Source organism: Carya illinoinensis, chromosome 7, assembly GCF_018687715.1.
Source record: "Carya illinoinensis cultivar Pawnee chromosome 7, C.illinoinensisPawnee_v1, whole genome shotgun sequence".
In the NCBI taxonomy this organism is placed as follows: domain Eukaryota; kingdom Viridiplantae; phylum Streptophyta; class Magnoliopsida; order Fagales; family Juglandaceae; genus Carya; species Carya illinoinensis.
This window is the reverse complement of record NC_056758.1, coordinates 30,758,666-30,774,441: the sequence shown is the minus strand read 5'-3', so window position 1 is coordinate 30,774,441 and position 15,776 is coordinate 30,758,666.

Below are 15,776 nucleotides of genomic sequence, written 5' to 3'. Positions count from 1 at the left end.
CTTGGGCAAAGATTTTGTGCCTAGTGCTTTTCCCGATCCTCCCCCAAGTCCTTAGTGCTAAGGGCTTGTGTAATCTTCTTTTCTTTCTTTTCCCCCTTGTACATGAGCCTTTTAATGAATACTATTGTTTCACGCCATATCTTTGGCTTTTCCCAGTCTCTTTTCCTCATGGTGCTCACTTTCCTTCTTTTTTGTTTTTTTTTTGGCCCTCCGCGGGCTTTAGGATTCACTTTGTCGATATGCAGATCGTCTAGGTGGCAAGTCCAAGGACTTGTGTCTTACTCAGGCCTCGGGAAGAGTCAAGGGACTAGGCTTTATCCAGGCGAGGGTCGCCAATTCAAGGGACTTGTGTGCCATTGGTCGGCAAATCTTTGGATTTATGCCTGACTCAAACCTTGCGGTGAGTCAAGGGATCCGACTTATCCATGCGAGGGTTGCCGAGTCAAGGGACTTGAGTGTGATTGGTTGGTGAGTCCTAGAACTGGTGTCCTACTCAAACCTCACGGTGAGTTAAGGGACCCAGATTTATCAATACGAGGGTCACCAAGTCAAGGGACTTGTGTGCAACTCGAACCTCACAGTGAGTCAAGGGACTTAACTTTATCCACGCGAGGGTTGCCAAGTCCAGAGACTTGTGTACGATTAGTTGACGAGCTGAAGGGGCTTGTGCTTGACTCAAGCCTCGCGGCAAGGCAAGGGACCTGAATTTATCCATGCCAAGTCAAGGAACTTGTGTGCGAGTGGTCAGTGAGCTAAGGGACTTGAGCTTGACTCAAACCTTGTGGCGAGTCAAGGGACTCGACTTTATTTACACGAAAGTCGCTAAATCAAGGGACTTGTGTGTGACTCGAACCTCGTGGTGAGTCAGGGGATCTGACTTTATCCACACGAGGGCCACCAAATCAAAGGACTTGTGTGTGACTGGTTGACGAGTCCTAGGATTGGTGCTCGCCTCCAACCTCGCAGCAAGTCAAGGGACCCAGCTTTATCGGTCGATGAGTCAAGTGACTTGTGATTGTACATTGTTTATTCAGGCAGAAAGTTTGGAGGAAAGTATACTTTCATTCCCAAATATTTTACACATTCATAGTTTAGTTACGATTTCAGGGAAAGCATTTTTTCACGTGTTCAGCATTCCACGGATGGGGAAGATCATTCCCTTTGGTGTCCGTCAAGCGGTATGACTGTGGTCAATTGTTGGAGGTTACTACAAATAGTCCTTCCCAATGCGGTCCTGCTTCCCTCTTCTTGCATCGTGACTCCAGCTTGCCTCAATACCAGGTCGCCCACTTTGAAGGATCTAGGTATGACGCGCTTGTTAAAGTAGTGCTCGAACTTCCACTTGTTCATCATGTGCATCTTGGCCTCCTGTCTAAATCCAGTTGTTCCTTTAGCCCCTCATCATTAGAGCTCAGGTTGAAGTGTTGTACTCGACAAGTTGGCATCCCCATTTGCACTAGAATCACTGGTCAAAGCAAATGGCATTTCCCTGGTTAGGGTTTTGAAAGTTGTCCAGTAGGCCCATAGGACTCTTGAGATTTCTTCAGCCAATCTTCCCTTTTGGTCCACCAACCTCTTCTTTAGGATTCCTAGCAGAGTTTTGTTGGTTACTTCGACTTGTCCATTGGATTGTGGGTGTCCCAGGGAGGAATACTTGAATTTGATTCCCAGTTATGTGCACCATTCTTGGTTGTGGGAAGAGTCGAATTGCCAGCCTTTATCTTATATGATGCTCATGGGAATGCCAAATCAATAGACAACAGATTTCTACAAGAATCTCGTGATGGCTGCATCAATGATGATTGCTAGGACTTCCACCTCTACCCACTTAATGAAATAATTTACTGCTACAACTACGAATTTCACCTTTCTTTTGCCTGCGGGAAGAGGTTCGACTCAATCCAGACCCCACTGAGCGAAAGGCCACAAGGATATGATCAATGTCAATTCTTCCAAAGGATAGTGTAGAACAGGAGCGTGCGTTTAACACTTTGAGCATTTCCATACAAGATCCTTGGTGTCTCAGAGGGCTTGGGGCAAGTGGTATCCAGCTCTCATTACTTTTGCTGCTAGTGCTCTGCCTACTGAGTGATTCTTGCAAACCCCCTAGTGTATTTCGCTCAGTATATAGTTGGCTATGTCCAGTGAGACACACCTCATAAGTGGTTCGCAAAAGCCTCTCTTGTACAAAATCTCCTCCACCATCGTGAAGCATGCCACCTTATTCCTGACTTTCTATGCCTCTGCTTTGCCGCTTGGCACCTTGTTGGTGTTGAGGTATTTTATTATGTTTAAGGCCCATTTGGGTGTTTTGACGTTGACAATCGAGACTTCGATCCCTATGGTGGGAAATCCACTGTCTGAGTTATAATGCACTTAGGTAGACACGAGTTCTCCTGTCTCAAAGCGATTTGTGCCAACTTGTTGACCTTCTGGTTCTTCCCTATTGGTATTTGTTGAATGTGGAAGTACCAGAAGAAGTCGCAGTTTGCCCCCACCAATTGCAGGTACTTGTTCAACTTCTCACCCTTATTGGCGAACTCACCTCATACCTAGCTAACAACTACTTGGGAATCCGCCTTGACTTCTACATCTGTTGCTTTGAACATCTTGGCCAACAACGCTTCGTACACAACTTTATTATTGGTTGTTTTGAAAGCGAGCCTGATCACATAGTTGTGTTCCCCGCCGAACTCTAAGTCGATATGCACCTCAATACCCCTGTCAGCCCGGTAGGACTAACGATCAAATAAGACCTGCTAGGGCTTTCCTATGGATGCTATCTTTCCATCTAGAAGTTGGAGAACTTGGCCACGAAGTCCTCCAGCACTTGCAAGTTGCACCTTGACTGTGGGTCTGAGGCTCAAGAGAGAATAATTACTGTAATAAGTGTTTCTTTCAAAGATCCTTTACCTGAGCTCCCCGGGGGGGGGGGGGGGGGGGGTTATATACCTCAATTGGGATGGCCCTAATTGTTGCCAGTACACTGCGTAGGGGCCATAGTATGCATTGCACTAATGGCTGGGTGACCACCTATCAATCCAGTCTTTGTTCTGTCATTTCGTGTGTGCGTCTTCTTCCCTCCCATGTCTGTCTTCTGTGGCAGGCGATAAGGGGGATGCGCCCACTACACCAGCTTCAGGGATAGGCCAAAGGTTGATTATGGACATCATTAGTTGTCCTCTCTAACCACCCTGCGTGGCATGTTCCTTGTCCTATTGCGTGGGCTACAGTTTGTGCAGGTGATGTGATTGTTCCTCTTTCCTTCTTGGATACATGCTTTATGGGCCCTGCCCGATCCTTCTTCTGGGTTGGACTGTCTACCTACCTAGTTTGTCTAGCATATGAGGGTGGAAAACATCCTCTCCACCAACATTAGAATATTATTTAAGCATAATGGAATGTATAAATCTATACATCTATTACATCAAAACAAGATATTTAACAGGGTTGTTCTATCCTTTCAAGAAAGAAAGATAAAGATAAAGAGGAAAATGAGGAAGAGGATGCGGAAGAGAAAGGGAAGGAAGAGGAGGGAGGAAGAGAAAGATATGTAAAGATGAATTGAGGAGAAGAGGAAGAGAAAGATGAGGAGATGAAGAAGCAAGCCGAGGAGAAAATGAGAAACAAAAAAAGTGGAAAAAATAGTAACGCAAATCAAAAGTATTAAATGGCCCAAGCACTTGGCTTTAAAAGCAATGTGAAATTGCTAGCCCCTACGGGTCAATAAAGGCTATATAGCCATCTTGACCTCTTAAGCCATGTATATTTAAAAAAATGTACCATATTCATACACATAAAATCACCTCAATCATAGTACTATATTCTACATGAGCGATAACGCAAATTGCCTACTGCAGAATAAATACTTAGGCATCAATGTGAGTTCATCATAATAGTTGAATGAAAAAGTAAAGAATAAGAAAATAGTTAGCATAATCCATATGACACCAATATAAAAATATTATTAAATCATAGTGTAATAAAAATTCTCATACCTAGACTGCATTGAAAAATCTTTAATGAGAGAGTTTCGCACTTTTGGCAATCTCCACTCTTAAGTATTTTTTTTTTTTTTTTTAACGATGAAGAACCCTCTAAATTCATATTCCAAGCCCCACTATATAAGTATTACATTACAACCTCTAATTCTTGTGCACTCAAATTGTATGGATACTAATAAAAACTAACTCTGTGAGACCATGCTAATCCATAGTTGTATAATCGAAGTGGAGTTAACATTATGTGAATTTGAAATATCAACTTAAATAATATCACATTAAAGACATAACAAGATAACAAATCTTAGTAGATTTGTAGCTTATGCTGAGTAGGTGATGTTGGATTTTTTGTACTTTAGTAAAGTTTTAAGTAAATTTGTAACTATAAATATTATTTATGGTATTGCACCATTGGTGTTGATTTTGAAGCTATGGATATTATTTATTGTGGTGGTGTTGTAGCCATAGTGGTATACTTAGATTTTGAATATTGTTTGTGGTGGTGGGGATGACATGGATCCATGGTACTTAACTTTGTTATTTTGATTATTGTTCATGGTTGGGGATTTGTGGTGTTGGTTTTGTCTATGTCTTTTTTTCAATTTTGTATATCATATTTTGATTGGCGTACTTTGCTACTTTAAGCCATCATAAGATTGGATTAAACAAAAAGGCCACGTTGTTTGATACCAATATTAGAATATTGTTAAGGGATAGCCAATAAATAAATCCACACCTCTTGTAGCAAAAGAAGATCTTCAATGGGACTGTTCCACCCTCTTTAGCAAAGATGGGAGAAGTAGAAAGGAAAATTATAAGAAGAGGAAGAAGAAGATTAATAGAAAAAGGAAGTGGAAGAGGAATAATTAAAGAAGAAGAGAATGAGGAGGAAGAGTAAGAGGAAGAAAAAGAGGAGGAGGAGGAGGAAGAGATAGGAAGAGGAAGAAAAAGAGCAAAAGAGAAGCAAGGAAGATGAGGAGAAGAGGACGTGAGGGAAAAAGACAATGAGGAGAAGCAATAGGTTAAGAAGTGAGCCGTGAAGAGACTGAGGGAAAAAGAAATTGGATAAATAATCAACGATAAATATTTTACGTAAAAACATCGGGGAGGGTGGGCATGTAAACCAAAAGTATTTAAACTACCAAGCTTGTTACCTTTAAAAGTAATGTGAAATTGCTAGTCCTTGAAGGTCAATAAAAAGCTATAGCCATTTTGACCTCATAAGCCATGACAATTTAAAAATATATACCATATTTATATAAAAATTTATAGATAAACTCACCTTAATCATATTATTGTATTATGCATGAGCAATAATGCAAAGTGCTTACTCCAAAATAAATACCTAGGCACAAGTGAGATTCATCATAATAGTTGAGTGAAAAAGTAAAGAATATGAAAACAACTAGCATTGTCTATTGACTAATACAAGAATATTATTAAATCATGGTTTAATAAAGAATCTCATACTTCGATTGCACCGAAAGATCTTCAACGAAAGAGTTCCACACTTTTTGCAATATTCACTCTTAAGTATTTTTTTTCGGCAGTGGAGAATCTACTAAATCTATAGCCTACTCCATAAGTATTACATTACAAGCTATAATTCATTTACACTCAAATTGTATGAAGATTAAAAACTAACTATAGTAGACAATGCTACCCTTCATTTGTATCATCCAAATGGAGTCAACATTATGTGAATTGTCAAATAAAGCATTGTCACATGCAAAGGTGCAACATGTTTTTCATGAAGCAAATATGGTAGTAGATTTTTTGGCAAAGGAAGCTACTAGGGGGTGTCTTTGGATTTTTCTGGTGAGAATGATGGTCCAGGTTGGTTTCAGGGTCTTGTACATACTAATAGATGGGGTTTACCTTATTTTCGCACATAATAGTTTCATTTGGGATGTATAAAATAGTTTTTGGTTTATATTGGTTTGGAGGTCTGGGTTTGATTTTTATGTCTATATGTAGCCCCCAGGTGTCAAGATTGTTACTATGGTTTTCCTTCACTATAAGTGAGGGCTATTAATAAAATTGAGGTTGTACTTCATTAGTAAAGTTGTAAGTATATTTGTAGCTATAATATTATTTATGGTGTTGGTGTTGATATTGAAGCTATCAATATTACTGGGCATAGTGGTATACTTTGATTTTGAGTATTGTTTGTGATTGTGGGGATGTCATGGATCCATGATAGCATATTTTGTTGTTTTGAATATTATCCATGGTTGTGGATTTATGGTGTTGGTTTTGTCCATCTTTTTCTATTTTCTGTATCATATTTTGACAGGTGTGCATTGCTAACTTGAGTCATCAAAAGATTTGACTACAAAAAAGAAATGCGTTGTTTGATACCAATATTATGATCAATAGAAGATCTTCATCAGGATTGTTCCACCCTTCTAGCAAAGGGAGGAGAAGTAGAAGTAGAAATAAAAAGTAGAAGAAGAGGAAGAGAAAGACTAAGAAGAACAAGGAAGAGGAGGGAGGAGGTAGAAGAAGAAGAAGAAGAAGAAGAAGAAGAAGAAGAAAACGAAGATGCAGAGGAAGAGAAAAAGGCAAAGGAAGAAGAAGAGGACAATGACGAGGAAGTTAGAGGAAGATGAGGAGAAGAGGAAGCGAGTGAAAAGGGCGAAAGAGAAGAAGTAGGAGGTTAAGAAGTGAGCCATGTAGAGAATGAGAGAAATAGAAATTGGAGAAATGATCAACAATAAATATGTTCTATAAAAAATTTGGGGGAGGGTGGCATGTGAATCAAAAATATTAAACAACCCAATTTATTACATTTAAAAGTAATGTGAAATTGCATGTGCTTGCGGGAGAATAAAAAGCTAATAGCCATTTTGACCTCCTAAGCAGTGTCTAATTGTATTTACCATATTTTATATAAAAGATACTAAATAAATTCACCTTAATCATAGTATTACATTCTACATGAGCGATAATGCAAACTTCTTACTCCAAAATAAATACCTAGGCACAAGATAGAGTTATCATAATAGTTGAGTGAAAGAGTAAAGAATAAAAAAAAAACTAGTATAGTCTATACGACACCAATATAATAATATTATTAAATCATGGCGCCATAAGAATTACATTACAACCTCTAATTCAATGTAAACTCAATTTGTATGAATATTAAAAAACTAACTCACTAAAAGAGAATGCATAAAATGTCATTTTCGTCCCAAAAGAGATTTAGAGATGAAAAATTTTCGTCTCTATTTCATCCCCAAAGGTCTGTCTCAAAAGATTTTTGGAGATGAAATACTTTTATGGACGAAATCTAGCATAATCAATCAAAAGCGTTTGAACAAGAATATTCTTTTGGGATGAAACATTTTCATCCCAAAAAACTATTCGAATGGAACATGTATTATTCAGATGGTCAAGTATCTGTTTGAACTCTATTGGGATTTGATTTGAAATTTATGAATTTATTTGATCCTATTCGAATTGGGGGAGTGTTCGAACATGTATATTTATGTTTGAACAAAAATAATTTGATTGAACACGATTTATATACACTCGAATTGAAAACATCTGTGCGAACGACTGGTTCGATATTTTTGTCTAAACGGTGTATGGTACATTATAATAATGACAAATGTGTTTGAACAAACTATTATTTGTTTGAATGTTCAAGTATGAAGTCTGTTCGAACAGACAAATAATTTATTCGAATAAAATTGATGGTTCTCAAGTTATTCGAATGAGTTCTAAAATGCGTTTGAAGGGTAATAAATTGTAAATTACCTTTTGAACTGGGTATTTTACATTCGAACGGTACTCATTATGCAATAAACTATAAATTCAAAATAAGAAACTAATGTTAGATATTATAATTAAAACATCACCATTTTTCAAATGTTGCATAAAGCCAGAATGAGTCAAAAGACAACTAAAGAAAATAAGTGTAAGGATGGTGGTGACATAGAGTTTTGGGATATCTTTAATTGCCACTATTCGAATATTTTCTGAGATTGAGAGGGGAGAGCAAGTCATGCCCCTCGGCCACTCGACAACTTACCCTGACCTCCACCATGACGAAGAGTGGGATAAACACCAGTTTATCCCTCACTTAACTTCCTTGTGATGTCAGTGGATGGGAGTTGGTATAGTCACAAACTAGCCGAACCAACCTCCCCCATGGAGGAGAGCGGGCCCGACCTTTCTGTCGCCCTAACGAATTACCTCGTCCACATCAAGGTGAAGTGTGGATCGACTATTCAGTTGTCTGACATTTACCTACCTCGTGGGGTACCAAAGGGATGGATATAATTCCTAAGGTTGCTTGATTCCTCCCGCGGTGAAGTGTGGGTTAGTACTTAGTTGCCCAATAACTTAGTTTCCTCATGGGCGTCGACAAGTGGGAGCGAGTACAGTTACAAACTGACAAAATAGACTACCTCCCCTTGTTGTTCAACAGGCGAGTCTAGCCCCCCCTCCCCCCCAACAACCCAGTCTCCCCCATGGAGGAGAGTGGGCCTGACCTTTCAGCTGCCCAAACGAATCACCCCGACCTACGCCACGACAAAGAGTGCGTTTAAGGCCAACCTGACCCTTACTTACCTTCCCTGTGATGTCAACAGACGGGAGTGGGTCCAATCCCAAACTTTCCAAACAGACTATCTCCATGTAAGGGATGACAGGTAGGACCAACCCCCACAGCGGCCTAACCTCCCCATAGAGGATAGCGGGTCTAGCCTCTTTGCTTCTAGAACAACTTACCTGTCCCCGTCATGACGAAGTGCGGACAGTCTTTTCAATCGTTCGACAGATTACCTACCCAGAGGACAACATGGGAGGGCATAGCTTGAGGCATCCCTATCTCTCCCTTAGTGGAGTGCGAGTTTAGTCCTTCGACTACTCAATACTAATTAAAGGATGCTATCTCCTGTAACTAATAACGCCTCATACCTTCACTACACATTAGCCAGACAACTTAGGTTTGCAAATTTCAGTGATTATTTACCCTAATTGGTTTGACCTTTACAGTATGGACAAACATCTTCTACTTACCTTCACGTTGAGGGATCAATGAGGCAAGTCCAGCTTGAACATGCTACTCGACTTCCTCTGAAAACTCAGGGCGAGTTCAGCCTTAACATGCTGCTCGGCCTCTCTTGCCAAGCGCAAAGGCCAACAAGGTGAGTCTAGCCTTAACGCGCTGCTTAACCTACTCTAAAGACTCAGGGTAAGTTCAGCCTTAACAAGCTGTTCGGCCCTTCTTGCCTAGCGCAAGGGCCAACGAGGTGAGTCCAGCCTTAAAGCACTGCTCGACCTCCTTTGAAGACTCAGGGCGAGTTCAGTCTTAACACACTACTCAGCCTACTCTGAAGAAGTCAACACTCGAGAAAGGTCAGGGACCGCCTAACCTCCTAGGTGACAAAATAGGCGCGCAAGTCACTTGACTGCCTGGCCATCTTCGTATTGACCTTATGCAGTTAAGTCCATCTTCTGCCTTAGTCGAGCTTCATGCTCGTACCCTACTCGAAAAAGGTTAAGGACCACCCAACTTCCCAGGTGCCCGAATAGACTTGCCTGCCCAACCATCTTTGTACGCACCTTACGCGGTTGAGCCTATCTCTCGCCTTAGCCAAGCTTTGTACTCACACTTTACAAGGTCGAGCCTATCTCCCGCTTATCTCATAGCTGAGCTTCGCGCTCGTACCCTACTTTGAAAAGGTCTAAGACCGCCTGACCTCCCAAGTACCCAAATAGGCGAGCAAGTCACTTAACTGCTTGTCCATCTTCTTACACACCTTACGCGGTCGAGTCCATCTCCCGCCTTAGTTGAGCTTCATGGTCATACCCTACTCGAGAAAGGTCAGGGATCACCCAACCTTCTAGGTGCTCGAATAGGCGGACGAGTCACTTGATTGCCTGACCATCTTCGTACGCATCTTACGTGGTCGAGCCTACCTCCCACCTTAGCCGAGCCTCGCGCTCGCATTTTACGTGGTAGAGTACGTCTCTCGCCAAGCCGAGCTACGTGCTCACACTTTACGCAATCGAGCCCATCTCTCGCCTTAGCTGAGCTTTGCACATGTATCCTACTCAAGAAAGGTCAAGGACCACCTAACCTCCCAAGTGCCCAAATAGGCGGGCAAGTCACTTGACTGCTCGACCATCTTTGTACATACCTTACACGGTTGAGCCCATCTCCTACCTTAGCCAAGCCTTATTCTTGCACCTTACGCAGTCGAGTATGTCTCCCGCCGTTGCCGAGCTACGTGCTCACACTCTGCGCAGTCGAACCTACCTCCCACTTCTCTCACCAAGTCGAGCTACACACCACTCACACTTTGCATGCTCAGGCCTACCTCCCACTTCTCTCGCCAAGTCATGCTACGCGCTCGTATTCTACGTGGTCAAGCCTATCTCCCACATTTCCCGCTATAGTCGAGCTTCGCGCTTGCACCTTATGTGGTTGAGTCCATCTCTTGCCAAGCTGAGCTACCGCTCGCACTCTGTGTGGTCGAGCCTATCTCTTGCTAATCCGAGCCACGCGCTCACACTTAACACGGGCTGAGCCCATTTTCCACCTAATCCCAAGTCGAAAATCATTACTACTAAGCACAAGGGGAACAAATGAAAAGGGGCTAGCTCCCAAAATTTATTTATCTACAGACTAGAGCGGATCAGTTCAATTGCATATTTTACCTTTGAAGATTCTCAATGTCTGCTTTTTTAACAAAATTGCCCTTTAGAATTGTAATTGCTAGGGGGTAAAATAAGGGCCCAAAATGGTTTTCAAAGCCTATCCCATCCAAGAGCAATCACTAGAAGACAAAGGAAGAGAAACGGAGAGGGGACAGAGAGGTAAAAGAGGGTGTTAGGAGGAAAAGATGTGAGGTGACATAAAGGAAGGAAAAGACAATAGATAAAATGAAAGGGATTAACGACTTCAAGGGACTTTTAGCCAGACTTTTGGAGGAAGGATTCTTCAACCTCAATACATGGGTTCCAGTGATGAGGTCCAGACTTGAAAGAGAGACCTATGAAATCTATTGTACATTACAGATGAGAGACTGTAAAACAAGTTTATTATAATAGATTCTCTCCTCCCAAAACCCCGTTGACGTAAGCCTAATGCCGAACCACGTAAATCTATGTGTCCATCTCTCTTTACTTTCTTTGCATTTATCTACTATTCACTGTCATTGGAGTACGCACGAAAACCACATGGCCTCACTGGACCACTGTTGGGGGCCCACATAGCACCAATCTAGGCCCAGCACAACCTTAGTGGGGCTAAGAATGGATCATTCTCCCCTTCCGGTCTGTTGTGCCATTTTTGGCATTAACAAATATAATTCACAAAGAGCAAACACTAATCTACTTCATTAACAAGTGTAAAACATGTATACTAATTTACTCACAAATCTAATATAAATTTAGAACTATCATCAATGGATATTGGGACCACATGATATTAATCTTAAATTCAATCTTAGTACATTTAAATACTAACCTTTCAAATCGCTAATCTACTTCATTCACAAATACAAAACACATATATACTAATTTCCAACTTGCAAAAATCCAATATACATTATCAATATCATCATCAATTCAAACAAAGTACAAAACACTAATATAATATAATTCAAAAAGAGAAAACACTAATCTACTTCATTAACAAATGTAAAACATATATACTAATTTACTCACAAATCTAATATAAAATTAGAACCATCATCAATGAATATTGGGACCAAATGATATTAATCTTAAATTCAATCTTACACAAGTCCAATCTTAAATTCAATCTTCAATTCATCTAAATAATACTAATCTCTCAAATCCCCAATCTACTTCATTCACAAATATAAAACACATACTAATTTCCAACATGCACAAATGCAATATACATTATCAATATCATCATCAATTCAAACAAAGTACAAAAAATTATCAATATCATCAACAATGCAATATACATCAAACCCTTGATCAATTTTGAAATATACATTATCATCACTATCAAAAAATTATAAACATTACCTCAAGATTATGCAATCAAATATTAGTATCCAAATTTTTAAAACCTATACACGAAAAGTTTCAAGAGTTAGATAGCATTCAACAATTAATCACAAGACAAATAACTCAACAAAAAAATTTACAAAAACATATTATCCAAAATTCCTATAGTGACTCTACTAGACAATGCTACTCCTCATTTGTATCATCCAAGTGGAGTCAACACTATGTGAATTCGATGTCAAATAAAACATTATTACATTAAAGAAATAATAAGAGAATAATTTTTTAGTAGATTTTTAGCTTATGTTGAGCATGCGGTGTTAGATTCGTTGTATTTCATAATTCGAGTTTTACTTATATTTGTAGTTTTAAATATTATTTGTGGTGCTGGTGTTGATTTTGAAGTTCTGAATATTATTTGTTGTATTGGTGGTGTGGCCATAGACCAATACTTGGATTTTAGATATTGTTTGCGGTGGTGGGGATGCCATGGAACCAAGGTAGTGGAGTTTGTTGTTTTGAATATTGTTCACGGTTGTGAATTTGTGTTCTTGGTTTTGTTTGTGTTTTTTAATATTTTATGTATCATATTTTGACTAGTGTGCATTGCTAATTTGAGTCATGAGAAGATTTGACTAAAAACAAGAATGCATTGTTTGATACCAATATTAGAATATTACTAAATAATAGTAGAATTAATAAATCCATACATCTCTTGCACTAACAGAAGATTTTCATCGGGATTGTTCCCCCTTTTCAGGAAATAAAGAAGAAGTAGAAGTGGAAAGAAGAGGAATAGGAAAGGAGGACTAAGAAAAAGAAGGGAAGAAGAGGAGGAGGTGAAAGAGAAGAAGAGGAAAATGAAAAGGAAGATAAGGTGAAGAGGAAGCGAGTGAGCCGTGGAGAGAATGAGAGAAATAGAAATTGGGGAAATAATCAACGATAAATATGTTCTATAAGAAAATGGCGGAGGGTGGTGGTATGTGAATAGAAGGTATTAAACGACCCCATCAATGTCTATTTCAAAATATGTATCATATTTATGTAAAAAGTTATAGATAAACTCGCCTCAATAATATTATTATATTTTGCATGAGAGATAAAGCAGACTGGTTACTTCAAAATAAATACCTCGATACAAGTGAGAGAGTTATCATATTAATTGAGTGAAAGTAAAGAATACAAAAACAACATGCATAGTATATGACACCAATATAGGAATATTATTAAATCATGGCATAATAAAGAATCTCATACCTTGATTGCATTAAAAGATATTCAATGAGTGAGAGTTTAACACTTTTGGCAATATCTGAATAAAGTATTTTTTCCGACAATGGAGACCCCACGTGATTATAGCCCACTCAATAAGAAATACATTACAACCTCTAACTCTCATTATATGAATATTAAAAAACTAACTCTACTAGACAATGCTACTCCTCATTTGTATCATCCAAGTGTAGTCAACATTATGTGAATTCGACGTCATATACTTTAAAAAAAAAATAAGGAGAGAATAAGTTTTTAGTAGATTTGTAGGTTATGATGCTTAGGTGGTGTTGGATTCGTTGTACTTCATTAGTGGAGCTTAACATATTTTTGTACATTTAAATATTATTTGTGATGTATTTTTTCAAGGAATTGTGGTGTTTTGGTGTTGATTTTGAAGCTATGAATATGATTTGTTTTGGTGGTAGTGTGGCCATAATGGTATGCTTTGATTTTGAGTATTGTTTATGGTAGTGGAAGCCGGGAATCCATGGTAGTGGATTATGTTGTTTTGAATACTGTTCATGGTTTGGATTTGTTGTGTTGGTTTTGTTTGTCTTTTTTTCTTTTTTTTTTTTCTTTTTTTCTTTTTTTTTCTATTTTATGTACTATATTTTGACTGGTGTGCATTGCTAATTTGAGTCATCAAAATATTTGACTAAAAAAAGAATGTATAGTTTGATACCAAAAATAGAATATTAATATATTATTAAAGCATAGTAGAATAAATAAGTTCATACCTCTATAGCAACAACATAAGATCTTCATCGAGATTGTTCTGTCCTTTCAGGAAAGAGAGGAGAAGTAGAAGTAGAAGTAGAAGTGGAAAGTAAAAAATAGAAGAAGAGGAAGACTAAGAAGAAAGAGGAGGAGAGGAAAACGAAGAAGAAGAAGCAGTGGAAGATGAGGAGAAGAGAGAGTGAGTGAAAATGACGACGAAAAAAAGTAGGAGGTTAAAAAGTAGCCGTAGTGAGAATGAGAGAAATAGAAGTTGGAGAAATAATCAATGATAAGTATGTTCTATAAACAAACTGGGGGAGGGTGGCATGTGAAGCAAAAGTACTAAACTCTTTAGCTTGTTATCTTTAAAAGTAATGTGAAATTGCTAGCCCTTACGGGTAAAGAAAATGCTATAGCCATTTTGACCTCCCAAGCAATGTCTATTTAGAAATATGAACCATATTTATGTAAACATTTATAGATAAACTCACCTCATTTATAATATTATATCCTACATGAGTAATAATTCAAACTGCTTAGTCTAAAATAAATATCTTGGCACAAGTGAGAGTCATCATAACAGTTGAGTGAAAAAGTAAAGAATACGCCAACAACTAGCATAGTCTATATGACACCAATATTGGAATATTATTAAATCTTGGCATGGTAAAAAATCGCATACCTTGCTTGCATTGAGAGATTTTTAACGAGAGAGTTTCATACTTTTGGCAATATCCACTCTTAAGTATTTGTTTCAGCGATAGAGAACCCACTAAATCCATAACTATCTCCATAAGAATTATATTGCAACCTCTAATTCATTGTATAGTTAAATTATAGGAATATTAAAAAATAATTCTACAAGACAATGCTAATCCTCATTTGTATCATCCAAGTGGAGGCAGCAACATTATGCAAAGTCAATGTCAAATAAAACGTTGTCATATTAAAAACATAATGAGAAAATAATTTTTAGTAGATTTGTAGCTTATACTGAGCAGGTGGTGTTGGATTTGTTGTACTTCATTAGTGGAGTTTTTAAGCATATTTTTAGTTTTAAATATTATTTGTGGTGTTGTTATCGATTCTAAAACAATGAATATTTTTTGTAGTGGTGGTGGCATGACCATAGTGGTATGCTTTGATTTTGAGTATTGTTTGCAATGGTGGAGATGTCATGGATCCGTGGTAGTAGATCTTGTTGTTTTGAATGTTGTTCGTGGTTGTGGATTTATGGTGTTGGTTTTGTCTTTATTTTTCTAATTTATGTACTATCATATTTTGATTGGGGTTGAATTGCTAATTTGAGTTATTTAGAAGGTTTGACTAAAAAATGGAACACATTGTTTGGTACCAAAATTAAATACTGTTCAAGCATAGTAGAATAAATAAATCCATACATCTATTACTCCAACAAAAAACCTAGAAGTTATAATTTCTTTTTCCAAAAACCCTAAGCCCTAAAACCTGACTAGCCATTTTCAACGCATAAAAAGAAAAAAAACAAATTTCTTTTTTCAAAAACATTAAAGGAAATGAAGAAAATAGAAGATATAATTCGAACCCAAATCATAGTACGTCCTATGTTGCCCCAATCTCTTCATAATTAGTTGGGATAAGTATGGAGTAAATTCCACTAAATAGAGGTTCCTCCTAAATAAAGCTTTCATAGACAAAAATATCTCATACCTCGATTGCATTGAAAGATCTTCAATGAGAGTTTTACACTTTTGGCAATATCCACTCTTAAGTATTTTTTTTTCCAACGGTGCATAACCCATCAAA